A 27,603-nucleotide genomic window follows, 5' to 3' on the forward strand; every position below is an offset into this window, starting at 1 on the left:
CAAAGCTCAAATGGAAGCTCTAAAATACATGGTGGTGACACTAAATTTAACTAATTGGCATGCTTTTAATGAATAGTAGACACTTTGCAGCGTACGTTCAAATCCTTTATTAATGGTGTCAGCTGTTGACAAATTAGTGTAACTGTGGCATAACAGGAGACATATCCCACTGCCCATTGCTGTGTGGACTCCATCTATGTGAGTGGGGGAATAAGGGATAGCAGGTTTTTTTCAGGGCTCTTAGCCTGTTGAGAGCTGAATGGAACGATCTTATTTAAATATCAATGCTGCTGTGTTCTCTATGAATATCTATTAGGCTCCTAAAGCACCCAGATTCAATTCCTCATCTACACAAGTCTCCTTACTGGGTCAACTATCACTCCTTATTCTGATACCTTCACACCTGAGTGTCTGTTAGGCATCCAGATAAGATGCGCTTCCCAGTGTACCGGCTGGCATGCTCCCAGCAGTCCCCGGGGCCTTCGATTGGTCTAAAGACCATGACAACAATAGCTGCTTTATAGGAATCATGTGCTGACGGTCTGGGACAGCATCGCTTCAAACACAAGATCAAAATGAGCACAGCTAAATGGAGCCATCAAAGGAATCAGTTGAAAGTCCCGATTTGAAAGCACTCACACATGGCTCGTTCCTCGTCAGAATTTTTCCCAGGGGAAATGGCCTGGAAGGGTTGGGGTGCGGCCAAGAAGGCTAGAGCCTGCTCTGTGCCAGGCTGCCCTCTACCAACTTTCATCCTGCTCAGTTCATCCCAGGAAACCCTCAGGATTCCAAAGGATACAAGAGGAACCTAGGCACTGTTTAGGATTCCCGCGTCTCCTGGTGAGCACTGTGGCATTATGCTCTTGAGGGCAGATTCATACTGGAATGTCCAGGGTGAAGAAAAGAAGCTCATGGGGAGACAATTGAGCCCACAGTGGAAGCATGTGGGTCAAGATCAAAAGTGGCCCACATTCAAACCAGGACGCAGTTGCGTAGTGGGGTCTCAAGAGCCAGATTTCCACTCCAGAGTAGTAACCATGGCACAGGCAAGAACTTGAAAATTTTGGACTAAGAAAACCCATCTCGAAAGAGGTTTCTGCAGCACAGCGGGGTGTTTATTCAAGACTGCTAACTGAACCCCCTGGAGACTTAAGTAAGAGGCAAAAATTTCAAGATAGAGTTTTAACAAGGATCAATCCACTCGGGATCCAATGCGATGGATCAATCACTTATAAATAACTTCAACATTGTGTTTGACATGGTGATTTTACATATTTACAACTTAAAAAAGAAAAGCCCAGGGGCTGGAGAGATGGCTCAGTGGTTAAGAGCACTGACGGCTCTTCCAGAGGTACTGAGTTCAAATCCCAGCAACCACATGGTGGCTCACAACCATCTGTAATAAGATCTGATGCCCTCTTCTGGTGTGTCTGAAGATAGCTACAGTGTACTCACATACATAAAATAAATAAATAAATCTTTAAAAAAAAAAAAGAAAGAAAGAAAGAAGGAAGGAAGGAAAGAAAGAGAGAGAGAAAGAAAAGCAAAGCCCAAGAAGCTGAGGAGAGATCAAAACCTTGACAATCAGTTGCTTTCTTTTACAATGCTCTGCATTGGTGCAAACCTATTCTAATAAGTTAAACTGGTAGTAATTAGAGAATGTAGCACACAGGGTAGAGTGAACGTGTGGCTTCTGGGAAGCCATGTGTATGATAAAAAGTACTAACAACCAAAAGCAGGTTGGAGAAGAAAGGATTTCTTTGGCTTATACTACCACATCTTCGTTCATCACTGAAGGAAGTCATGACAGGACCAGGGCAGAAACCCAGAAGCAAGAGCTGATGCTGAAGCCATGGAAGACTGCTTCTTTCCTTGGTTATTTTAATTGTACACATTTCAAGTGTTATCCCAGTTTCCCCTCTCAAGTTCCCTATCCCATTCCCCTCTCCCTCCTCCTCTATCAGGGTGCTCTTCTTAAGGGCTTGTTCCTGAAGGTTTCTTCAGCCTACTTCTTGTAGAACCAGGACCACCAGCAGGGGGATAACACTACCCACAGTTGCCTCTTACGTAAGTCACTAATTAAGAAAATGCCCTAAAGAGGATGTGTGAATCACCATCAGAAAGAGAAAGAAAATAGTCGTAGGTGGTGAATGAAGAAGAGAACTAGATAGAAAACAGGTGAAGAGAGGAACTGGGACAGCAAATCAGGTGTGGTGAGAGAGGTTTTGAGGGAGGGCAGGGAGTGAGAATGGAAATGGGGAGGGCACATCTCTCGTGACTTTATGAATGCCTAGGATTGTGGAGCCTACCGGGAATCTATGGAGATGACCCTATCTGAGATTCCTACCAGCAGGGGATGTGGAGCTTGAAGAGGCCACCTTCTGTAGCCAGACAGGACTTCCAGTGGAAGGAGGGGGACATCAATCCACCTACAAAGCCTTCAACCCAAAATTGGATCCATCCCTTGTAAAAGAGCCAACTCCTGACACTATCAATGATATCTGCGATGCTTGCAGGCAGGAATCTTGTATTACTGTTTTCTGAGAAGCAGTAGATAAAAACAGATGCAGAGACCCATAGCCAAAATCAGGTGGAGCTCAGGGAGTCTTATAGAAGAGCAGAAATAGAATTTAACAACAGAAGACCCACAGAGTCCACTAAACTAGGTCCATGGGGGCAAGGGGCTCAGAGACTGAACTACCAACCAAGGAGCATGAACAGGCTGGATCTAGGGCCCTACATATTTGTACCAAATGTGCAACTTGGTCTTCAAGTGGTTCCATAACTGTCTCTGACTCTAATGTCTCCCATTGGATCCCTTTCTCCTACTTGAACTGCCTGGTTGGGCTTCAGTGGGAGAGGTGGTGCTGATTCCTGCTGGGACTACATGTCCCAGGGCAGGGTGGCACCCAAGCGGGACTTCCCCTTCTCTGAGGAGAAGCGGCGGGGTGAATGGTGGAAGGGATTTGTAAGGACAGGACTGGGTGAGATTTTGGGCTTCAATAGGGATGTAAAGTGAGTAAAAAACAATAAATCGTTGAGAAAATGTTCTGAAGGCTTGCCTACAACCTGATTTTATGAATTTTCTCGATTGAGGGTCCCTCCTTTCAAAATCCTGTAGCTTGTGTCAGGCTCACATACGTCATAGCCAGCATACGTGTCTACAATCGCAGCACTCGAGAGGTAGAGGCAGGAAGATCCGAAGTTCAAGCCTATCCTCAGATACTTAGAGTTCAAGGCCAGCCTGAGCCACTTGAGATCTTGTCTTAAATTTAAAAAGAAAAAAAATTAAACATCAGCACATGCTCAAGTCAGGGATTCAACCCATTTACTAGGTGGTAATTTCAGATATGGATCACTCTGGCAAAGTCCTTAGTTACTGGGCTCCTTAAATTGAAGAATCTCCTCTTTCTCTCTTTCTCTCTCTCTCTCTCTCTCTCTCTCTCTCTCTCTCTCTCTCTCTCTCTCTCTCTCTCTCTGTGTGTGTGTGTGTGTGTGTGTGTGTGTGTGCTGTGATGTGTGCTGTGATATGGGAGCTCTAGCTACATATACTGTTCATGTGTGTTACCACACCCCATCTTCACTGCTAGCCCTGAAGATGCATTTTTCAATGCGAAGTGGCAAGAATTGATGCTGTCTGAATATGTCTTCATTCTGCTTTCTCTTTTTGTTCCATTTTCCAATTAGAGAGAGAATATGTAAAATTATGCCCAAGATGGTTCTTAACTCTCTCTTGGCTTCCTCTGGAATGAGATAAGCAAGCCCTGACTTCCGGGACCGATGGCACTTCTATCAACTAATGTCTGATGTCCACCTCATCATTAGAAAGTACTTCACATTGAATCTGTAGATCGCTTTTTTGGTAAAATGGCCATTTTACTATATTAATCCTGCCAATCCATGGGCGGGATGTAGATCGCTCCTGAGAGACACAGCCAGAATACAGCAAAATACAGAGGCGAATGCCAGCAGCAAACCACTGAACTGAGAATAGGACCCCGTTGAAGGAATCAGAGAAAGAACTGGAAGAGCTTGAAGGGGCTCGAGACCCCATATGTACAACAATGCCAACCAACCAGAGCTTCCAGGGACTAAGCCACTACCTAAAGACTATCCATGGACTGACCCTGGACTCTGACCTCATAGGTAGCAATGAATATCCTAGTAAGAGCACCAGTGGAAGGGGAAGCCCTGGGTCCTGCTAAGACTGAACCCCCAGTGAACTAGACTGTTGGGGAGAGGGCAGCAATGGGGGGAGGGTGGGGAGGGGAACACCCATAAGGAAGAGGAGGAGGGAAGGGGATGTTTGCCCGGAAACCGGGAAAGGGAATAACACTCGAAATGTATATAAGAAATACTCAAGTTAATAAAAAAAAAAAAAAAAAAAAAAAAAAAAAAAAGTACTTCACAAAACATCCACCTCCAAGTAGGATGGACCAAGACTAAAATAAAATTTCTGTGTAATCACTTCTGAACACATACCGTTAATGATGCACATTGTACAAGTCATAAAATGAACCCAAGATCCCATTATTCATTTTATTTTATTTTATTGTTTTATTCATTTTATATCCTGCTCACTGCCTCTCTTCCACAATCCTTTACCCATGTTTCCTCCCCATCTCCTCTGAGTGAGTGCCCCCCTCCAGGTATCCTCCCACCCTGGCACATCAAGTCTCTGCAAGGCTTCCTCTCCCTCTAAGGCCAGAGAAATCAACGAAGCTAGGAGAACATATCCCACAGTCAGGTGTTGTAAAAATATAAAAAAATAAAAATGTAAGGTTGTCTTTTATCCCCACTAGGTCTGGCAACTCAGTGCCCCAAGATATCTGCTGGATATCTAAATTTTCAGTCAGCAAAGCATCTCACCCACTCTGCTCCATCCCATATCACACTGTCGAAGGCCTCTCTCTGAGCCTGGCAGCCATCTCTCTATCTATCTAGTTCCCAAGGCAGCTTTCCATGCCAGAAACCCACATCCCAACTCTGTGGTGGCCCAGCCACTCCACTCTCCGTTACATTTAAATCTACACATGAAAAAACACACAACACAATAACCTTTGACCCAATTGATAAGCTATAATTGCCCACCTAAACATACAGAGCCCAGTACCATCCATCCCTTAAGAACACTAATAACAACCTGTAAATACACAGAGCAGAATCTTAACGTCAGCTTCCGTTTTCTCTCCACTGTGACTTCCTGTCTCTTCCGCTTTCCATTCCAGTCTCCTCCTCTTCCTTCAAACTTTCCTCCCACCCATCCTTCCTTCTTGTCCAATGACAGGCCTCCTTCTACCTGCCTCACCTGTGACATCATCCCACAGACAGGAAACACTTTTGCAATAGCCTCTGCTTCAGTTGTTTGGAACCCACAGGAAGACCAAGCTGCACATCTGCTGCATAGGTGTGGGGAGGCCTAGGTCCAGCCCGTTTATGTTCTGCGGTTGTTGGTTCAGATTCTGAGAGCCCTGAGGGTCCAGGTTAGTTAGCTCTATTTGTCTTCATGTGGAGGCCCTATCCCCTTAGGGACCACAAGCCTTCTCCCTATTCTTCCATAAGTGTTCCTAAGCTCCATTCACTGTTTGGCTGTGTGTGTTTGCATCTGTCTTAGTCAGGTGCTAGGTGGAACCTCTTAGAGGACAGTATGCTCCTGTCTGCAAGCATAACAGGGCATCATGAATAATGTCTGCGATTGGTGCTTGCCCATGAGATGGGTCTCAAGTTGGGCTGGTTATTGGTTGAGCATTCTCTCAGTCTCTGATTTCTCCTCCATCCCTGCATATCTGCACAGACAGAATAAATTTGAGGTGGAAAGTTTTGTGGGTGGTTTGGTGTCTCTCTTTGCTACACTGGGGTTCCTGCTTGACTACAGGAGGTATCTTCTTCAGGTTTCAATGAAGTGAGTCACAGCTAAGGTCACCCTCATTGATTCTTTGGTGTCTCCCCTATCCCAAGTCTCTGTCTTGTCCTGGAGGTGCCCCACCCACCTCCTCAGCCCTGTCAGTTGCAGATTTCCATTCATTTTCATGACCATTTAGCCATCTCCTGTCCTTTCCCACACCTGACCCTGAGCTCCTCCCCATCTCCCCTCTCTTCTTCCTCTTATGACTATTTTCTTCCCCCCTTCTAATTGAGATTCAAGCTTCTTTGCCTGTGCCTTTCTCCTTGTTTAGCTTCGTTGGTTCTGTGATGTGTAGCATGGTACCTTTATTTTATGACTAATATCCATTTGTAAGTGAGTACATACCATGCATGTCCTTTTAGGTCTGGGTTACCTCACTCAGGATGACAGTCTCAAGCTCCACCCATTTGTCTGCAAAATTCATGATTTCTTTGTTTTTAATAGTTGAATAGTATTCCACTGGGTAGATATACCACATTTTCTTTATCCATTTTTTAGTTGAAAGGCATCTAAATTCTTTCCAGTTTCTGGCTATTACAAAGAAAGCTTCTAAGAACAACATTGAGCAAGTTTCTTTGTAGAAAGTTGGAGCATCTTTTGGGTGATCCCATTATTCTAACAAATAGGACTTCATGCCATTTCTTCACTAATCACATATCTAGTCTTACTGTAGTCTGTTCTGGTTGGTTCATTATTACATCAAATCATGGAATTACTCCTCTCAGTTCAATATGGACCCATATCCTCTAACTAATTTCAAAGCCATCTAACTGAAGTCCAATTCCTCTAAGTCTATAGACTGTCTGGCTGAGGTGTGCCGTGTTCCCCATGTGTGCTCACCCTCACTACAACTTGCTTATGCTCAAGGTTGTCCTGACTGTCATTGACTGAAGGACGCTGATGTCCACATTCATCAGAACACATTTGAGCATGGTCAGAGCTTCAGCTCCTGACAGCTTGCAAATCTCCATTTCTAGCTAACTTCTCATTTGGATCACACTCCAATTTTCAAATGCCAACTAAATATTCCCAGATGCCACATTGCAAGAGATTTCAAATTCAATTTGCCCCAAACTGAATTCATCATTTCTCCTCCTATAAAACCTCTAACTTCTCTGAGGTTCCCACCTCATATAATGATGTGATGAATTTTTAGTCTCTCAGGCTATAAATAGGAGAAAGAACCTATGGGAAAGTCAAAAGCTACCTAATAACATATGAGGAGCAGTTAAACTCTTAATCAAGTGTGAAATTGTATTTGAGTATTGTCAAAGGAAAAAAATCATTCTGAAACTTTTTAAAGACAATATGGTTAAGTAGTTGAGAAGAGACTCTCACAATAGATGTTTGTAATTTGGGAAGTGTTTGTGCTCAACTATAAATAAATCAGGATACAGTGAATATTTACAACTGAAAACCAAAGTGTGGATAGACAGTTGACAAGAAGAAATGGGAGGACTGGCACTGGCACAGGGGATATCTCCAAGGCAACTACAAGAACTCTTGTTGGAGACAGAGCAAGCTGGGAAGATAATCAAGGAATGATGAGTTAGTCTAATCAGACATTAGGGACAGGATTGGAGGGTTCTAAATTAACCCACCTCAATTTCTGTTAAAACTGAACTAAGATAACCTTGGATAGAGCCCAAGATCTATCACTGAAGGATTCAAATGAGAACCATTCAACTTTGAAAACATCTTTAGTATATATAGTTTTAGTAATACTATTTATTATATTATTTATAGTTAGTATATATAGTTTTATTAATACTTGATGGTTTTTATTTTTGCTTTTAAGACTTCCAAGAAAAATATTAAAGGTATTAGAAGATTAAAACACAGAAGAGTTGAAGATACTCTTCATCTATCTAGATCATGATTAGTTGCTAATTCTAAGATGTGGAAATTGCCCAATGTGGGCGTTTTCTTGTCGTTTTGTTTCTTTTATTTATTTGTGGTGCTGTTTATATATGGTGGTTCTCTTCATCATTTGCACTGTCCTCATGTCAGTTTCAATGGGAAAGAGATGTCATTTACTGAAACAAGTAAAATACTGTAGTAACACTGTCCCTTTCTGATATTGTACCAACCTAGTGACACTGTACTGAAGCTTCTCAAGTACCTAGCACTGAGAGGGATTTTTTTCCTCCTTTATGTACAGTGTATACCAGAGTAAGTAGTGATATTTGGCCGTAGTCTTGCAGAATAAAGCGGTATTTTCTGACTACATTCTCAGAACATTCATTTGGCAAATTTTCTTTATTTCAATTTTTTCTTATAACAATTTTACTTTCAATAATATATCTCCAGGTCCTATATAGCCATTGTTTTTCTCCTCTAGACTTCTAGTTCAGAAGATTTAGACAATGAAAATCAGGATGGTCCATGAAAATCAGAAACTAAACCAAACACTTGTTCGGGTAGATAAGCAAGACCCAGGCATGACTTATCAAACAGTACCATTCAAACACCAGATATTGGCTCATCACGCTAATTCTCCCATAGTTTTTAATTAGTTTATACATGAAAATAAAATATTATTTTTACATCAAATTTTGAAAAGCTGAGAGTCTATTAAATGTACAAAGTATGCTCTCTGTAAGTGCTAAAAATAAAATCTGTAATACTAAAGAGATATTTTGAATATAGTTTTCTTTATTAATGCATACCTTAAATCCCACTTGGAAAGTCCACCTCTGTTCCTGAGAATAATTACAGCAATCGAACCTATCTTGTTTATTTGAGTTTGCTCATTTTAATGAAACAGAGGGGTCTGGATTGTAGCTTGGGGAAAAAAAGAAAAAAAAAAGTAAAACAAGTACTACACTAAAATATCAAATAAAATGAAACGACAAAGCTTATTCCTAGTTCCCTCTCTTCTAGCTCCTATGCTTGCCCGAAATAGTCTTAGACACGTAAGATAGGCTTTCATCTGGTCGTAAACTTCTTCCCTGCAGAATGATGACTGATCGTTACCACACCTCTGCTGCATTGAACAGCATTCATCCCAGCTCATGTGAACGCTTAGTAACCGAGAGTACACACGTGTACGGCAGCAAGCAGAACTGAGCTCTGAGTCAGGCACAAGTTTGCCTGTTTTTGACCACCTTGAAATCACTTGCCCTCTTAGGGAAAGAAAAAAACAACTTACCTGTGCCCACCTGAACTACACCTCGTGTTGACATAAGCTATCTGTAGGGAAGCTCATTGTAGAACTTAAACCTGTGTGACTATAGGGTAGCACTGAGCATCAGATCACTGCTAAGGACGAGACATCTACGTCATCTCAGAAAAGAGAGTATAGTAAAAGACAAAGGTATTTCCAAAAACCTAAATTCAAGGGACAAGTGAGTCACTCACTTGACTGAATGTCTACTTGTGTTCCCCCTCTAGTCACGAAAAAGTTTCAATAACCTCTTGGCTCCTCTATCAACACAAGGATACTTGTTAACAGGAAGCTGAAACTCAGACTTCGGAAATGATGTCGTGAATGTAGTCATTCACATACTTTTTTTCACATACTTTTATAGAAAACTGATTCTCCTTTCCTCAGAAGCCATCAACTATGCATAGCTCCTCATGTAGGGGCGGGGCTTCGCACTGCAGGCTGGAAGGCTGACTGGCTTGACCGGGTGCAAATAACCAAGCCTCTGAGCTTTCTTGAGTGAGGGCAAGGGACTTTGCGCACGAGGCTATCTCTCCAGTCCCAGATTATTTCATGCAAAATGTTCTTTTTTCTGTCATCTTTCCCCTTCTTGGCCTCATATTTCTTCATTTTAAAAATGTATTTTACTATCACATTATCTTATGCCCATTTACACCCATTATCATCTTTTTTTTTTTAAGAGTTTCAGATTTGAGAATACGACGCTAGGCTGCCCGGCTGCCTCCTTGTGTGCCCTTTCCCTATCACGGCATTTTAGGTTTTAGGAGCTCAGTACATTTTTATGACTAAAAGATTAAACAGATAAAAAGTAGGAATAAAAATAGATCAGCACTGAGAAAATCACAATAAAAGAAAGCATATCCATACTCAGTTCTTTGAAACGTTAAAAAAAAATTCTTGTAACACTTTACATTTTTAAATACTGATGGCATGTATAGCATAAGGTTTGCAATGATAACCGTCCATAAAACTACAATTCAGTGGTATTAATCCCACACTGTGTAGACACAGCTACCTTCCATCGCCAGGGTGTTCTCCTCTTCCCAAACCGAAACTCTGTTCTCCTTGGACGTCTCCCAGCAGCAGTTCCTGATGCTCGAATATATTACCTCCAGTTTTTTCCCTGTGGCTCATACGGCTATAGTCATGGGCATGTAAACATGTGCTGGGGCAAACCATGCTTCTCCTCCTTTGGTTCATATATGCAGAAGCAGGATTACAGGAGATTGTTGTCATTCTACATTTAAGTTTTTGAGAAACCTTCAGGCTGCTTTCTACATTTCTTGATTTTACATGCCCACCAATAACGGGCTAGGGTTACAATATCTCTGGAACTCTCATTAGCTCTTGTTATTTTCCGTGGTTTTTCTAATTGGCAGTCTAATGGGTGTCTCGCTGTGGTTTTCATTTACACTTCCCTAATGTTTAGAGATGTTGATCACTTTTTCTTGATCTTCAGGCTTATTGGCTATTTGCTTTCATTAATATTTCTGCTGAGGCATTTACAAGAGTCAACGCATATGATCTTTTGAATTCCCCATTGTGTCAACTTGAGAGTTATATTATTTTCTTTGTGTGTATGTATATATGTAGGCATGCACACATGTGTAAGTGCATATGAATGTGGGATGGGTGTGCATTTGGAGATCAGAACTCAACTGCAAGTGTCTTCCTTAGTTTTTCACACTATTTTTGAGACAATGTTACTGATTTAGAGCATGACAGATTCAAATAAGTTGTCTGGAAAATGTGCCATGGGGATCTTCCTGTTGCCACCTTTTTCAAGTATGCTCCTCTCTTTCCAGAAGTTTTAATGTGAGTTCTAAGGCTCAGACTGCTGTCTCAAGCTTGTACAGGAAGTACATTACCAACTGAGCCATCTCGCCACTCCTCAAGAGTTACGCTATCACTTTATTGTGGATCATGACTTAACGTGTATGTTGTTGACCAGTTGTCTCTCTGGTGCTAGAGTTTTCTGAGTCATCTAATTTGATTGTCACTAGACAGCCCCTGTTTCAAAAAGTCTGCTGAAATAATAAGTCATATGGCTTTTCCAAGAAAGTATCATTGGTTACTGGCCCAACTTGGACACAGACTCTGGACGAGTAAGGTTAATATAATTTATGACATGAACATGTTAAACTCAAAGCGTTAATACCATACAGGTACTGACAATTAGCCAAAAGGAAATTCTTCAGCTAATTTAATATTCTTCCACACTTCAACTCAACTTAGGTATGAGATGACTCTGGCAATAGAATAGAGATAAAAGGTAAGTTTTTTCATCTTAGAACAATATGCATTCTGAATTATACTCCCCAAATGCTTTGTTTTATGCCTACATATAGCCAGAAAAATTATTTAAGTTTCAATATAGATGGTTCTTCAGCTTGATTAATTCTATTAACTGAAATGCTGTTATACATAAAGGAAAAACAAAGTAAAGAACCTAGTTAAGCACTTTCTTAAAATTAGTCTTAGGGAAAGCTCATTAACCGGATTGAAACTGTTTTGAATGATTTATACATTACCTTCTTGTACTTATAGTATAATAGAAAAATAGATCATTTACTCAGTTAATAATAGACACATCACCTCTCCTGCTGGATTGAAACTCTGTGTTTTTCTTATAAATTTCCTTTTCTATCACAGACAAAGGAACAGTCTTCCATTAAGAAGCATACTTTTGGATTCGAGAAAGATCAAAGTGCCATTTTAAGCAGAAAATAAATAAATTAGGAGTCTTAGTGTCTCGGAGTGATCTGTTCTTCAGAATGCCTCACAGCTCTTCAGTTCACCTGAAACTGACCACTAAAGACTGAAATTGCTTCTCTCCTCTTCTTCCCTCTCCACATCTGTAACAGATGAGACTTCTGACACTTATTCTTTGACCTAAGGTAATTTTATTTAAGAAGAAACTCAAATAATTCCAGAGAATTTCACCATGGGAGACCTTCTTCTTTTTTTTTTTTTATTATTAACTTGAGTATTTCTTATATACATTTCAATGTTATTCCCTTTCCGGTTTCGGGCAAACATCCCCCCCCCCTTCCCTTCCTTATGGGTGTTCCCCTCCCAACCCTCCCCCATTGCTGCCCTCTCCCCAACAGTCTAGTTCACTAGGGGTTCAGTCTTAGCAGGACCCAGGGCTTCCCTTCCACTGGTGCTCTTACTAGGATATTCATTGCAACCCACGAGGTCAGAGTCCAGGGTCAGTCCATGTATAGTCTTTGGGTAGTGGCTTAGTCCCTGGAAGCTCTGGTTGGTTGGCATTGCTGTACATATGGGGTCTCGAGCTCCTTCAAGCTCTTCCAGTTCTTTCTCTGATTCCTTCAACAGGGTCCCGTTCTCAGTTCAGTGGTTTCCTGCTGGCATTCGCCTCTGTATTTGCTGTATTCTGGCTGTGTCTCTCATGAGCGATCTGCACTCACATTTTGATCATCCGTCTTGAGTTTCATTTGTTCTAGGCATCTAGGGTAACTCAAGCATTTGGGCTAATAGCCACTTATCAATGAGTACATACCATGTATGTCTTTCTGTGATTGGGTTAGCTCACTCAGGATGATATTTTCCAGTTCCAACCATTTGCCTACAATTTCATAAAGTCATTGTTTTTGATAGCTGAGTAATATTCCATTGTGTAGATGTACCACATTTTCTGTATCCATTCCTCTGTTGAAGGGCATCTGGGTTCTTTCCAGCTTCTGGCTATTATAAATAAGGCTACGATGAACATAGTGGAGCACGTGTCTTTTTATATGTTGGGGCATCTTTTGGGTATATGCCCAAGAGAGGTATAGCTGGATCCTCAGGCAGTTCAATGTCCAATTTTCTGAGGAACCTCCAGACTGATTTCCAGAATGGTTGTACCAGTCTGCAATCCCACCAACAATGGAGGAGTGTTCCTCTTTCTCCACATCCTCGCCAGCATTTGCTGTCACCTGAGTTTTTGATCTTAGCCATTCTCACTGGTGTGAGGTGAAATCTCAGGGTTGTTTTGATTTGCATTTCCCTTATGACTAACGATGTTGAACATTTCTTTAGGTGTTTCTCGGCCATTCGGTATTCCTCAGCTGTGAATTCTTTGTTTAGCTCTGAACCCCATTTTTTAATAGGGTTATTTGTCTCCCTGCGGTCTAACTTCTTGAGTTCTTTGTATATTTTGGATATAAGCCCTCTATCTGTTGTAGGATTGGTAAAGATCTTTTCCCAATCTGTTGGTTGTCGTTTTGTCCTAACCACAGTGTCCTTTGCCTTTACAGAAGCTTTGCAGTTTTTTTTATGAGATCCCATTTGTTTCATTCTTGATCTTAAAGCATAAGCCATTGGTGTTTTGTTCAGGAAATTTTTTCCAGTGCCCATGTGTTCCAAATGCTTCCCTAGTTTTTCTTCTATTAGTTTGAGTGTATCTGGTTTGATGTGGAGGTCCTTTATCCACTTGGACTTAAGCTTTGTACAGGGTGATAAGCATGGATCGATCTGCATTCTTCTACATGTTGACCTCCAGTTGAACCAGCACCATTTGCTGAAAATGCTATCTTTTTTTCCATTGGATGGTTTTGGCTCCTTTGTCAAAAATCAAGTGCCCATAGGTGTGTGGGTTCATTTCTGGGTCTTCAATTCTGTTCCATTGGTCTATCTGTCTGTCTCTGTACCAATACCATGCAGTTTTTATCACTATTGCTCTATAATACTGCTTGAGTTCTGGGATAGTGATTCCCCCTGAAGTCCTTTTATTGTTGAGGATAGTTTTAGCTATCCTGGGTTTTTTGTTATTCCAGATGAATTTGCAAGTTGTTCTGTCTAACTCTTTGAAGAATTGGATTGGTATTTTGATGGGGATTGCATTGAATCTGTATATCGCTTTTGGTAGAATGGCCATTTTTACTATATTAATCCTGCCAATCCATGAGCATGGGAGATCTTTCCATCTTCTGAGATCTTCTTCAATTTCTTTCTTCAGAGTCTTGAAGTTCTTATTGTACAGATCTTTCCCTTGCTTGGTTAAAGTCACACCGAGGTACTTTATATTATTTGGATACTCCAATTCTTAGTCATAATATACAAACATTATAAAGTATCTCATTAGTATTTTTATATTTTCGTGTCTTAATGTAATAAGATTTTGAATACATAGGACTATATATATTATAATTTGTTTTTCTTATTCCTTTCTGCATTTCTGCATTATTACAGGAAAATGGCATGGTAGTGTGCCTATCTTCTAAAGGGTACTGAGGCTACAAGACTCCCCAAGATCAGTAATTTGCAGAATTCCTCATGTGTTCCTAAGAGATTACATAGCAGCTCCATTTTCTAATAACTTGACCTCTAAACTCTATTATGTGAGCTTGTATAACTCTTCAATGAAATACAGTTTTTGCTACAGTAAACGGTTTCAGAACCTGTCATAACATCATCATCTTGGGCTCAGTCTAATTCAGTCTCAACTACCTGTCATAGCCCATCTTCTCATACATCCACAACTTTATATGTATTTATCAAACCTGTTAACTGGCAGTATCAAGATATAGTCAGTGAGCAGACTTGTATACCTCTTAGTATTCAATCCATTTACCTAAATATCTGCTAAACTGGTAAGTCTTCAAACATTAAGTGGCAACGTGTCTTCAAATATTCACACTATTTTATTTATAAACAATCAAGCTTATGCCATACAGCTCTGTATGACATAATTGAAACCATCACTCCATTGTTTAAAATTACCTCAAATGTTTTAAGCAACTTAAAACACAGAAAAGGAATATGCAATGATCAAATGAAGGGAAAGAATCATTATTAAGAACTGGTGGCTCATCAAACCTAGTCACTATTGCTGATGCCAAGAAGTGCTTGCTGATGGGAGCCTGATTTGGATGTCTCTTGAGAGGCTCTGCCAGAACCTTACTGATACAGATGAGGATCTGACTGAGCATGCGGACCCCAATGGAGGAGTTAGAGAAAGGACTGAAGGTGCTGAAGGGGTTTGCAACCCCATAGGAAGAATAACAGTATCAACCAACCAACCAGACCTCAGGGCTCCCAGGGACTAAGCCACCAACCAAAGAGTACACAGGGGATACCCATGGCTCCAGCTGCTTATGTAGCAAAAGATGGCATTGTCTGGCATCCATAGGAGGAGAAGCCCTTGGTTCTGTGAAGGCTCGATACCCCAGTGTAGGGGAATGCCAGGGTGTTGAGGTGGGAGTATGTGGGTGGGAAAGGGAGCATCCTCATAGAAGCAGGGGGAGGGAGAATGAGAGAGGGGGGAAACCAGAAAAGGGGATAACATTTGAAATGTAAAGACATAAAATGTCCAATTAAAAAAAAAGAACCGGTAACTCACCTAGTTTCAAAAAATACTGAATTTTTTTAAGTTAAATCTCAACTTAATTGCATTGTTGCAGGTGTTGGGGGGTTGGAGAATATTCCAGAAAAGCTAAGATGTGTGTGTGTGTGTGTGTGTGTGTGTGTAAGAGCCACTGCCACATTACTGATTCCTGACCAATAGCCAAGGAAACAAGGAAGACACCGGCACTCACTTGGCAAGAAATCCAGGCTACCTGTTTCACTGGCCACATAACACCTATGGACAGCTGTATACGCACTGACAAGTAATGCCTGCAGAAACAAAGAAAGGGAAACTTTGTATTCATTTCTTTGGCAAATTAAAATAAATATCTCGAGCCATAAGATGGATAAAAGGAACTGTCTTCTGTGCCTTTGGCAACCCATCGGGTAAGACACGGGTCCATGAATTAAGTGTCGATTGCCTTACAATATGTGAATTACCTCTCTCTGTCAGTACACATGGCTTTCAGCTTCTAAGTAAAAAAAAAAGGCATTGACACCATATGCTTTGAATTTTCATGAAATATTTGGAAAGTGCTTGAGGAAACTTACCTCCACCTTCTGCTGTATTCCATAGTTAGTGCCTGAGCTGTGCTCGAAGACGCTATTTTGAGACCAACTCGTCCTGTATGTGCATTTGTTTCTTCCAAATGCACCACCTTTCCACAAAGCCAGCTGGAGTAATTATAGCTGAGAGATCTAATCTATCTCTCCAACTCCTTCTGCATCATTAAGTCAAGCACTAGCAGAGGTCTGGAGTAACTCTGAGCTGGATTGACTTGGGTGTACGTTGGGACCTGCTTCTTCCTCAATTCATCCTCCTTTCAAAATGCTTTACTGGTCACTGAAATGGAAGATATGGGTGTCACCCTCAGGATGCTGAATGGAAATTCAGAAGCTGACTTGTTATAGGCTCTTCGCTAAGCTGCCTACCTATTCCTCAGTTAACTCAGCTAAAAGACAAAACAAAAATAAAAACAAAAGAAAACTGACAATAGCCATTTTATAGGTAACTCTGAGTCTCTGAGTGAGTAGATTCAAAGCCTGAACAGTAGCATCTCATATATATATATATATATATATATATATATATATATATATATATGACAGTGGATCTAATCATGATGGTTTCTTGCCAGATAGAATGATGTATAGACATGAGGAGACTTGTGAGATGAAATACAGAATGCCCAATTCTTTTTTTTTTCTTAAATAAAGGATGGGCCATTAGTCTAATAGAGATATAACTTGTAAATTATCTATGCTGTCATTTGCTGATTCTGCAACCCAGTACCCCTGACTCTTCCTACTCAAATACAGATTCCAAGGGCCACAGGACAGCTGAGGCCACAATCATCCCCCAAAATGCATGTTCTTTACTGCCAGGAGAATACCTGATGGTCATCAGGATCCTCTGCCTCCTACTCACCGTTATTAGGAATTTCCTAATATCCAGGGGAAGAGCACTACATCAAATCCAAGATGCTATTTCAAAGCCCAGATCACTAGTTCATTCTGTGGTTTAAGGAGAAAAAAGTTAATATGCTTCAGACTGTGTATTTTATCTCCAAGGCTCTTAAATGAAACCGACTTTAAAGGCTCAGTAAGTGTTCTACATTGATCCCATTCCCCTGTCCTTGTAATTCTATGTTCTTTCTCTTGATGACTGGGAATTAGCGTGATAAAGAAAATATTATGGTTTTGTTTATTGAGTACAGACAATTACCCTGCTAAGACTTCTGTATATATGGATTTAGTAGTTGCAAATCCCCATAAAGTGGATATTATCCAAACAGCCACACCAGCAGACACAGACTTATGTTAGATATAGAAGTAACTGGAGACATTTGCACAACTGGTCTCTAGGAACAGCTAAGAAACCTTCAAGGGTAACACAGAATTTGGACCCAGTTCCTTCTTGATGCAAAGTGCTTTTTATTGTTCTCCTGCGCTACCCAGAGAAATTTATTTAAAAATAACTGTCCTGTCCTCTACTTTCTATCCCTCCATTTCTCTTGTTAAACAAAAGAAACTAACATTACATGTTTTTAAAGGCATTGAGCACAATAAAGTCTGTGACATAATGGCCTCCAGAATAAAATGCAGGTGATTTCAGTACCACACCCGAGCAAATGACGGCACCTAGGGGAGCATGTGTCTCACTGAGCTTCCTCCTCAGACACTGTGCGTTCACAGAACTATGTTTTGTCTCTTCCTAGAATCTGCATCTTTATGTAGATTTAAAGGCTCTTGAGGTCCTACTGCCCCTGTGACAATCCATGGAGCTTATTTTACTTTTATTCTCATGATACTTTGCTGCAATGCAGAGGATCAAACTCCGGGTTTTGTGTGTGCTAAGTCAGCCCTCTATCGCTGAATTCCATCCCTGTCACACGAGGATTTGCTACAGTTTTTCATTTTTCTAAGCTAGCTTGGCTTCTGATAATCATTGCTTTTAATTATTCATTAACTACTCTTGTCTTTGCTTCTCAAAAATGCACTGAAGTACCAGAGCATTCTGCATTTTAATTATTCTTTTTTTTTTCTTCAAAAGGAAAAGGGGGGTAATAATAATCCTGGCTATCAAACCCATTTGTACATTTTAGCTGTCCATGACGTTCAGTTCCTGGAGGTGCGGGTGTCTAACACCCCTGAAAAAATATGCTTTGGTAGACTCTAGGCCCTGGATCAGCTTCCTGAACTGGTGGTCATCTATAAAGGTTTATAACCTTTTACAGCTGGGTCAGCAAAATTCCCCATGTTCAAATAGACTGCTAAGAGTAATTCTACTCTTTTTAATGGGCAGATCTTTTAGAAAAGCAAAAAGTAATTCATTGAATTAGGTTTATCTAAGCTGACTGTTTAACCAGCTAATTTATTTATGACCTATTATTAGTCTAGGAATAGCATTTCCACTGCATAGCTACGTTAGAAATAAACAATTTTAGTAAATTGGGCTGCTGCTGTTTGTTACCTCATCCTATCTTTTCTCCAGAAATCAGTTGGTTCTTTTTCTCCTCCGTGAAGCCATTCACCTGTATAATAAATCATGAGCTTAATCACATTGACATGTATTACACCTGAACCAGAAACAGCTTAATATCTAAGCTACACTGTGCCCAACTCCAGTGATAGAATCAGGTCTTACATATAGATTTTTCTCGTTTAGCCTAGCAAATACAATATGTGCCTCTCCACACACATACGAAGGTGAAGGTTTGTAAGTTTTATCTCCAGAACTGTCAACTAATAATGTAGTAGGTCCAATTACAGGCACTGTCTGAAAGTTTAGCCATTTGTGTGAAAACCTCATTCAGGAAAGTCAAATTATAAATAGTACAGGCTTTGCTGCTGGCTAAATTTTATTCACTTGTAGGGTTTCGGTGACATTCTTTCTTATACGTCTTGAAGGAGTGCCTCGTTACCTTGAGCTATATAAAGCAAGAAGTTAAAAAGGAAAGAAAAAAAGGGTGTGGGTGGGGAAAGAAGGGAGTGATTTGAGATAATCTGCACCCAAGTTTGCTCACTAGCAATTTGGGAATTAACCTCCAGACCCTGGGAAATACTAAGAGGATGAAAAATAAACAGAGTAGCACAAGGGAAGGGAAGCGTGCTGCAGGAGTATACATCCTGGGCCCCCAGGGCTCATATAAAAGTGAATCAAAATAGTTTGTTCCCATAACTTTCAGGGAGGTCATAGAGACTGGATATGTAGCTCTTTTGATAGAGCTCAACAATATCATGAGGACATTGGTTCAATCTCCACACTGAAAGGTGAAATAATATACACATGCAATGTCAACTCTCGGGAGGTAGAGGCAGAAGTATTAGACATTCAAGGTCATTCTCAGCTACTTTGTAAGTCTGAAGGCAGCCTGGGCTATATGAGACCCTGAAGGATGGAAGGAAGGAAGGAAGGAAGGAAGGAAGGAAGGAAGGAAGGAAGGAAGTATGGATGGATGAATGAAGAAGGTACAGAGAGATGAATGTATCTTGATTTACTATTTAAATTTGGAGACTAGCCTGGAGCTAAGGTTCTGCAGTTCAGAGTACTTTCTACTCTTGATGACAACCCCAGTTTAGTTTGCAGAACCTACATAAGGACCTCTTCTGGAGTTTGCAAGCACCAGACATGTGTGTGGTACATATGCATACATGTAGGCAAGCATTCATACACATAAATGAAAATATATATGTTTGTAAAGTATATACGTGTGATATGGAAATGACAATTGTTGTCATCTTAGGAAAACATGTTTGTATCCAGTGAGTCACTGGATATAAAGCAGACCGTATGTCTTCCACCACATAATGGTAAGGGTCTCTCCACTGGAAACTGCCCCACAACCGAAGGAGCCTCAATCTTAGGCAGTTAATGTTGTGTTCCTGATGTTCTAGGAAGTTCTGAGTTCCATTAAAAAAAATGTTTTTCTTTCATTTTGTTGCTGTGACAAACACTGTCACCAAAATCAACTTAGGGTAGAAAAGGATTAAGTCAGACCCTTCCCAACCAAGACACCAACAAGACTGCATACCTCATTTGAATCTAGATCTATATTTAAAAATTAAGAAGCGTTATCTCTGCTCTGCATTTTCTCAGAGAATTGTAAGCTGAAATTCTAAGAGACGGGAGAGAAATGATGAACGAGATGGCTTTGTTAAGCATTGCTAAATGTTGAGAATAAAACAGTGTATTAGTTAGTCCTTAAAATAGTCCATAAAGCCTGTGTCATGTAGGAGAAAAACCACTGAATAGGAGAGTTTATTATGCATTGCTAAATTTGGTGGAGGGAATAGCATGGGGACTACTATTGCAGACACTATGCTGTTAGGCTGAAATCTGAAGTAGTAATTCGTGTACACTGGAGTACCCTGTTTAAGGATTCACAGGGCAGCGATAGTAAGGTTGTTAGAGTTGGATAGTGTTTGCACTGCTTTTACTACTCATGTGAATCTGGCGGTTTCCATAGTTAATGAATTGGGATTTCTTTCTCTCACATCCATTTCTCAATTTATTGTAAGACCAGAAGATATAGCTATGGTAAAGGAACTACAGAAGAGGACTAAAGCTGTGAGCAGTAGGAGTTGCATGTGAGCTCATGTTCAGGTTTAGGTCTGAAATAAATCCTGAAGGTTCATGGGATGTGGCTTGGTCCTCTATAACCCTTGCCCCAATGTAAGGTTCAGAGGTGGGATTTTGGGGTAGCAGTTGAATTGTGAGTGTTCTGACCTACTCTGTGGATCAATCTACTGATGGAATCATAGTTGAACTGAGTATAGAAAGGAAACTGAAGTATGGAACATAGGCCTTGGTGGAGAGTGTGGGTTGCCAGTGTCTTTTAAAAGCACCTTTTCCTAAGACTCTTCTCTCTCTCTGTCCCTCTGTTCCCTGGCCATTCAATAGTGATTCATACCGTCTACTACAGGTCCACACTGCTGACAAGGTCTACTTCACCTGCAGCTTAAGACAGGGGAGCCAGCTGACCACAGATTGAAACCTTTGAAACCATAAGCCAAAGCAAACCATTCCGCCTCAAAATTGCTTTCTCTGGAATCTTGTCACGGTAATTAGAAGCTGTCTAATGCACCATGGAAAGAGGATGGCTGTCAACTCCAACAAGAATTTATTTTGGAGGGAAACAGTGAGACAAGGGAAATTAGATGGAACTTTTAGGGAAGACTGCAAGTTAAAGACGTTATGACCATCTGTTGAGCTCAGTAACAAACCCTCACGGAGAACATGTCTTCTCCTGTTTGAGAAGAGTGTTTTCCAAAGTAAGAGTATGGAAGAGAAAAGGTCCTCACTGCATCTTAAATTTCTTCTTCTATTAAGAAAACCTATCTGTGACCAGAAGATTGTATATCATCCTATACAAAAGGTGAACATTTTCAATGAGCAAAAAAATAATTATGCTACTCATCAATATAGAGAGAGAAAATGCCATCTACAGATGATTCAATTGTCATTGTATTACTTTTCTTATTCTCATGTGTGTGTTTTTATATATGCCTGTGAAGTATATGAGTAGGGGTTCCAAGGTCAATGTTGGATTTCTTCCTCATTAATCTCCACCTTATATTTTCGATTTGAGGCCTCTCACTAAACCTGCAGTGATGGACTGACTAGCCAGCAAATGTTAAGGATCCTCAGGTCTCTTCCTCCCAGAACTGTGAGTAAAGGCACATGCCTCCATGCCTAGCTTTTTATGTAGATTCTGGAGATCTTAACTTGGGTTTTCACACTTGCATGGCAGGCATTCGATCCATGCACTGATCCATCTTCCCAGACCTACAGTTTTCGTGCTCTGAGAAATAAATAGCCACTAGAACTGTGAATGGGTACCATTAGGGGAGCTGTGCCTCACTGTGTGTAGCCTTCTCTTAGCTCTCCCCTCATTCTGAACTTCTCACCTAGAGTGTGGGGTGTCTTCCTGGCAGTTAAGTTGTCTGCGACCTCAATCACTATCCCCGTCCTGACCTTCAAGGACCTCCACAGTCATGACACCAGTTCCTCCTGTGGCTGCGCCAACTGTGCTCGGCAATTGTACATGTCATCTGACTGCATCCATGCTGCTGACATCACAGTTGCCATGGCAACTAATGTATTTCAACAGGGAGAGATGGAGAGTTCTCAACTATAAATAGAGTGAAAATTGAAGAAAATGAGCAATAGAAATAAATGCAGGTGATGGGCTTGTGCATGTGGCAGAGGGGACTTGCACATCGGGGGTGAAGGTCAATATTAAGAGCTGAATTCCAAGCTTTTGCTGTTGATCATGCCAAAGTCCAGGTCCTCCTCAGTTCTATGATATGCAGGGAATTTTCCATGTTCATTGAGTACACATGAACTATTTTCAGAGAAAACCATTCTCTCAGTGTGTGTGTGTGTGTGTGTGTGTGTGTGTGTGTGTGTGTGCTTTACTAGCACAAAATGATCATTACAACAGATTCTGCAACATTTCCATATAGCTCTATGTAAATTGCCGAGATTGAAACAACTGGGGACTCAAATAGGGGGCTTGCAGAATGGTCTATTGTTTAAGAGCAAGAAAGAGAAAAAGGAAAAGGTAAATCATTATAGATTAGTCAGCAGTGAGCTCGCAGGGATAATTATAGAGGGGACCTGAGACTAAGTGGTTCAAACACATGCAACTCACTCTACAGCAGCACAAGGAGGAATATCCTAGTATCTAATCACTCCACCCTAATGTCTGCAATTCAGAACTCTTTACAATTGTCTTTATGAATCTAATCTGCCCTGGAGGTAAGGGGGAGATGGATGATGTCAATCTGGAGAATCAATTATTTATACTAATCACAGCGTCACAGATTTAGCGGTGGCCTTGAAAGACACCATCTGTCCTTTCTCATCCTCCAAGAAAGACTACAGATTTCACCATGCCCCATGTTCCATAATAAGAAACATTTCCAGATAGAGTTTTAAACCATACGTGAATAGAGAATATAGCAAAACTCATGTTAACGCAGAAGGAGAAAATTTCATACTGCCTCAACCCAGACTATTACAACCAACTAAGACATGCTAAGAGTAGTTAAAAAATAGTTCCTTTCCCAGTGAAGATCCCCAAGTTGGTTATCTAATACCAAGTGGTCTTCTCTGAAATCATGTATAAGTAGCATTATACAGACTGGGCAGGGGTGTGTGTGTGTGTGTGTGTGTGTGTGTGTGTGTGTGTGTGTGTGTCTGTAAGCAATTAAAGAAATAAAGGTCATAAATTTCATAAATTTGAGAGAGAATTCATAGCAGGAACCCTTCCTTCTATAGAGACACTAAGTAAGATAGGTGCAAATGTTTAATCTTCCCCTGTGCAGGAAAGCCAGGTGTTAGCTAGGCTCTGTGGTCTGCCTCTCCATGTTGTTCACCCTCTAAAAGAAGGTGGAAAAGGAAAGAAAGGGAAAGAAGATTAGAACGGAGGGAAAATAAGGAGAGAAGGGAGAAAAAGATGAAACAAGAAAAAAAGAAAGGAAAAGAAAAGTCTTCTCACAGCATTGGTCAACTTCCATGGTATAAATATTCTTCTTGGAATCAGTTTGCAGGTATCCAGATGAAATGAATGAGCTCAGATCCAGGAGGGGTTGTGTGCTATTGACACGTGAATTGTATCAGGCCAGTTTTAACATATCAGTGGACACAGCCTCAATCATTTATGCTGCTTACTGATGGTTCCATAAATGTCAACCAATCATTAAAAACAGAAGTGTAATTGAAAATTACACTTGAGAGCTGAGAAGACAGACGGTCAGTCAGTAAGGGCTTGGCTTGCAAGTAGGAACACCTGAGTACCTGAGAGTGATGCCCTGATTCCATGTAAAAAGCCAGGCATGGTAGCATATGCTTTTAATCTTGGCCAACCAGACTAACCTATTTAGTGAGCCCCCAGTTTCTATATCAAAGAAAGGTGAGTAACTGATAAGGAATGAGACTGAAGTTGATCTCTGTCATCCACATCACATGCACACCTATAAATCTGCACATGCACACACACACACACACACACACACACACACACACACACACACCCTGAGGTGGAGGGTGTTCCGATTACAAAACCTAAAGCAGTGGAAAGCCAAGCAAAATTCTGTGTTTGGAAGATTTAGCAAAACTAATGTGTTACTTTCCCCCTGAGCAATGTAGTTCTTCTCACAGTCTTAACACAATGCTTCGTAGCCATAGATATATTTGTGCAAACATTGATATAGAAAAATAAGAAAGTAGAATAGTCTGAATAATTCTTCTAAATTGGGAGGATATGCCTTATTAGATTTATTACAGAGCTATCATGATTAATGAGTATGGCACTGGTGGAGAAACACACACACAGCTCAAGCAATGAGAGAACCCAAGTACAGAACAGCCTATACTCACCAACTGGGTTGTTAAAAGAACAAAGGAAAATTGGGAGAAAGGGCTATTTTTCTAAACAATGCACTGCAGGAAGCTTTATATGCAATGCTCTTGGGAAAATGGACATTTGAATATCTCTTCAAAATCCTGCTTTTACTTCCTTTGAGTAAACTATACATACAGACAAATACTATTCATTCTGAAAGAAGAGAAACATTTTGATTACAAGATTACATTTGAGAGCTGAGTAGGTGGTCAGTCAGTAAGGGCTTGGCTTGCAAGCATAAGTACCAGAGTACGATGTCCCACTCCCATGTAAAAGCTGAAGAAGCATGGAAATATTACACTAAAGTAGATACACGTTTCCATGAAGGGCACCAATCAAATGACTCTTGTCACATGAGGCAACTAGAACAGTTGAACTTAATAAAAATAAAAAAGTTGGATGGAGGTTGGTTGAACCTGGGGACTATTGTTTAATGTATATAAAATTCTAGTTATGAAGATGAAGACATTCTGTGAATGGCATGGGATTGACATGCTACAAAGTGTTTAGTGGCACCAAACAGCACAGTTAACAATGATGAGCCCAGGAGAGGTTATACCCTGTGTTTTGACCCAATTAAACAAAGAAAAGCAGTGCTGGAACTATAAGGGAGATACATACATATATCGTGTGTGTGTGTGTGTGTGTGTGTGTGTAATAGATGAATTATAGATTATAGATAGATGATTATGACATACATATGATAAATATACAGATGACAGATAAACAACTGTTAAATACATGCATGCCTACAGATAGATATATAACACATAAGACTGATAGGCAGATAGGTAGATAGACAAATAGATGATAGATAGATAATAGATAGATGATAGCTAGATGAGACAGATTATAGATAAGAGAGAACAGACACAGCTAGCTAATGGTTTGATGAGAAAAACTAAAGAGTGAAACTGTGAACATTATATTGTATGAAAGAATTAATTTAAAGGTATCTGCCAAAGGCTACCCTTAGCTTGGAGAGGGGTTCTGAGAGAAGGTGTGTCTGGAATCTTGGAAAACAAACCACTCAACATCAAATCAGGGGTCCAAGCTGGTGGTCTATGTTCTGCTGGAGACAGCTTTGCAGTCCCCTCTCTTGCTCTTATGCTTTCTTTCTCTCTGATCTGCTTTTTCTCTCTCGGATCTGCCTTTTCTGGAAAACCCCAGACAATGCTCCCTCCCCCACCCCCCTCTCTCCCTCCCTCAGCTTGAAACATTCCCCAAGCAATTCTCACTTACTATTTTAAAAATTCTCTAGATAGCTCATCTCGCTCTATGTTCTGCTTGAGACAGTTCTGTAAGAAATTCTCTCTTGCTATTCTAAGCAATTCTCTGGATAGTTCATCTCCTGCAGACCACAAACCCAGTCTTTTGTTTTACATCTAGTCATTTAATTACATATCAATCTACTCTTTTAGTCTATGAATTAATCTAGTCATTTAATTATCATATTAATCAATATCCCATGGCCCCAGCTTTTTAATTTTTAGAAAACAGCGACCACACACTTCCTTTTAAAAGATTTCAGAGGTCTACCTGGCTCTGTTAACTGCAGAGAATAAGGTAGCTGGGTGGGATCCTCACCTGCAATTATCATTTCTACCACACCTGGGCCTGGACTCACTGTGTCCCAGGCTGACCTTGAACTCAGGAATCTGCCTACTTTGTATCTGCCTGCCTATCTTTTTGGCGAGCTGGTGCATTAATGCCATGCCTTTGTTTCTCTAAATTCATGAAGTTCCTCCTATAATTCATATGGCATCCTTATTTCTGGCATAGTTGAGATGTTATATATTTTAAAACTCCTGTTTTTAGAGTTCTTTTCTAGAGCCTTAAGGGCTCTCTGAAGGTTCTAGTGTTTACCATTTTGCTAAGGCATTAGCCAGACCTTCATCTCCCAGACTCATGCTGTCTCAGATTATCATGGAGTCATTAACAGTAACAGGGAGGACATTCCTCAAAGAAATGTGAAAATATGTACATTTCTATACAAATAAGCCTTATGCCCATGGCAGCCCTTGACACTTGAAGAAGCCCATATTTTCTGGTCCTGTACCAGGAACAGGAACCATGTCATTTGTTTCCCCACCAAGGCCATGCCAGACTCAGCAGTTATCAAAAATTTGAATTCAACTTTTTTGGAAAAACTAGAAGGCAATTTTTAGATCTCAATCAGTTGAATTGTTTAGGAACAGGATATCAGACTCAGACACCCTAAGAGGAAACTAGACAGTGAGTTTTATCAACATCAAAATCAGAAGCTGTGAAAAACCACGAAGATGGATAAAAAAAAAACAACTTCAGGCTCTTGGGTACTATACCCTAGGTTCAGATTTAAAAGACCAAAGCAACCACAACAACAAACAACACTACCACCACCCCCAAAAACCACCAACTTATGTCAAGAATTGGGGAAAATTTTTAAATCTCCACAGTAAAATCTAAACGACTCCATTAGAGAACATTTACTTGAAGAGCAAAGGATACACGTAAGAGACCAACCCTTAAAACCCGCTCAGCTCCATTAGCCATTGGTGTGATGTAAATGAAGTACCTGAGGAGCTGTCAGTTGCCACCAATCAGTGAAGCGGAAATGAAATTAAGGTCCCAGCTGCTGGCGATGATGTGGAGAAGGTGGACCATTCATGCAGGGCATTGAAGAGGGACCACCCTGGGAGAGAATCTGGTGCTTCCTTGCACCACTAAACATGAACGTCTCATGTAACTCAGCAAGTGTAGGTTGAGGCATGCTCTCTGAGAAGGAAAGACTTAACCTGCACACGACAAGGACAACATCTTTCCTCACATCAGCAAAAATGTGGATTCAAACCTTCTTCCTGGTATGCCGGAAAGGCTATATACACCACAGCTCGTCCATGGAGCAGATGGGTACTAACAGGAAAAAGCAACAGCCTTGTAACATATGCTGAGTGGGGTAGCTCTCCAGGGCATTAGACGTTAGGGTGGAAAATGTCAGTCTTGAAAGGTCCCCTGGTGTTTGCGCTCATTTAGGAAACATTTTCAAAATGATACCAGAGATGGAGGAGGCAGTGATTGTGGCCAGGCACCGGGCATCAAGGATGGAAATAGAGGAGTATCACGAGTAAGCATCTCTGGGGGAGGGTAACACTACACACCGACACGCAAACAAATGTAAAAATGGATAAATGCCAGCTAACGTACATGTGACACAGTAAGCTATAATGTGCCAAGAGTGAATGCAAGAGCAGCACCAGATGTGGAAATCCTAGATTTGACTTTTGACT

Source organism: Rattus rattus, chromosome 14 (genome assembly GCF_011064425.1).
Source record: "Rattus rattus isolate New Zealand chromosome 14, Rrattus_CSIRO_v1, whole genome shotgun sequence".
NCBI classification, from domain to species: domain Eukaryota; kingdom Metazoa; phylum Chordata; class Mammalia; order Rodentia; family Muridae; genus Rattus; species Rattus rattus.